Raw genomic sequence first — 1,956 nt, 5'->3', positions numbered from 1 at the left:
CACCAAAGAATTTAGGCCCTGGGGATACACACACTGTATTTTGTTCAACTTAAGACCTAACTCAGGACTGGGCACATACTATTATCACTGAGCTACTACTTCCTTAACCCGTGACTTCATGGTTTTAAAGAATCTCCATTTCTGGGAGGTATAATTGATAAAGAAAATAAAACTACAACTACTAAATAAAATTGTGAGGAATGTGCATGTTAAAATTAACATGAAGTGATAAAGAAGAGAGACAAAGTCTGTCTCTAGGGAGCTTCTAGAATAGTGATGGACCTTGGCTGTAAACATATACATTGATCCCTCACCTAACTTGGGAGTTTGTTCCAGAACCCCCAGTGATAGGTGAAAATCTCAATACATTACACTCAGGGGCTTAAACTCAAGTATTCATGCTCAGCTTCTACTCACACCTGGCATTCTACTACTGGAGCCATGACCCACTTTTAGCTTTTTGCTGGTTAGTCCAGGCTGGCTTTGAATGTCGACCCTCAGATCTTTGCCTTCTGAGTAGCTAGGATTACAGGTGTGAGCCACTGGTAAGCCTGGTGGCTGGGCATATTTTGAAACTATGAGAAAAAAAATAAAAATTCAAGACTTGAAGCAGAGTTTCTACTGAATCTATGTGGCTCTTATGTCTGCCCTTATAAGGTAAAAAAACAACCCCCCCCCAATAGCTAAGTGAAACCATCGCAAGTTGGGGGCTCTGTACAATTAACTTAGATTTCTCCCCCAGACTTGATCCAAACACTCTTTTGCTTGGGTCCGCTGTTTCCAGCAGTCCATTCAGCTAGGTCACTATACCTATAGCAGCGGCCAGGTTGGATTCAGGGATAACCTGTCCCTCTAGGGCTGAGTTTCCTTTGGGAAGAAATTCATCTTTTCCAACAAGGCTTCAAGCTGCGGGGTGGCAGGTGAGAGGCACCCCCAGATGGACAGACGGTTGCTGGAGATGGAGACAGTGTCAGCTTTAGCCAGGTGCTCCATTCCCTGCTTGCTACCTAACCTAAACATCACACCTAAGTAAACTGCTGAAAGCCTAGCAAAATTTGGCGCGTCCAGGCATCTGTTTCCCTGGCGAGTCTAAGATTCTCAAAGGAATCAAAAGCCATAAGAAACGACACTGACAGATACCAGCCAACTTCCAGGTGAAGAAAGCGAGGCTCACAGAGGGAGAGGACAGAGATCAAACCAGCGGCCTCAAGGCTAACAACAGCGATGGCATTTAAATTCCCATTCCAGCTCAGCATTCGGGGCCCTCCAGGCCAGGTGCCACGCCTCCTCGCTCCCCGCAGACCCCGCCAGACGCCCCGCGGGCGAGGGGCTGCCGTCCGGGCCGGGTCGCCGGCGGAGCGCGGGGCAGAGTCTGCGCTCGGCTGGCGCGAACACCCCCGCCGCCTGGGTGATTAAAAGCGCTGCACCAAGTCCTGGCAACTAAGAACGACGCCCGCTCACTCCCCTGACAGGAACGCCGCCCCGGAGCAAACCGGCGCCCCAGGCAGTAGAGAGGAAGAAAAAAAAAGAATAACAGGAAATGACGCAAGGTGCACGTGCTTCCGAGAGGGGCGTCTGCGGGACGTTCCAGAGGCGCGGCCGCCGCCCTGCGCCTGCGCAGCTGCCGCCTGCCGCGCTGCCTAGTCACTGGGGTGGGAGGAGCGTGAGCAAGGGGCGGGGCACGTGCCTGAGTGACGCAGGCGCAGTGCGACTCCGGAGGCGCGGGCCGCCTTCACGGCTGGTTTGGATCCGGGTCAGTCCGGCTCGGCGGTCGGTGAGAGCCGGTCTGAACTGACGAGACCGGACCCCCAGAACGCCCCTGCTGCGTGAAGGTAAGTGCCGTGACGTGACGGGGTTGGGTGGCCGGCGGCCTCTCGGCTTCCAGGGCCCGCCCCGGGGTGGGCGGCTTCTCTGGGACCCGCCCGTGCCTAGTCGCGTCGTTTCCCGGCGCCTGCT

At 54.1% G+C, this 1,956-nt stretch overlaps 1 protein-coding gene across 1 annotated transcript in view; it reads left to right on the top strand.

Annotated features, from left to right (window-relative positions):
- Nucleotides 1-1,720: 1,720 nt before the first annotated feature.
- Oser1 (oxidative stress responsive serine-rich 1) overlaps nucleotides 1,721-1,956 on the top strand; it is a 29,386-nt gene continuing 29,150 nt past the window's right edge. The window contains exon 1 of the mRNA XM_013011063.1: nucleotides 1,721-1,832. The gene's annotated coding sequence lies outside the window, so the exon portion shown is untranslated. The remainder of the gene's footprint in view (nucleotides 1,833-1,956) is intronic.

This window comes from Dipodomys ordii, unplaced genomic scaffold, assembly GCF_000151885.1.
Source record: "Dipodomys ordii isolate 6190 unplaced genomic scaffold, Dord_2.0 Scaffold13, whole genome shotgun sequence".
NCBI classification, from domain to species: Eukaryota; Metazoa; Chordata; class Mammalia; order Rodentia; family Heteromyidae; genus Dipodomys; species Dipodomys ordii.
Note: the sequence above shows the minus strand (reverse complement) of the source record. Positions and strands in the feature narration are given on the sequence as shown.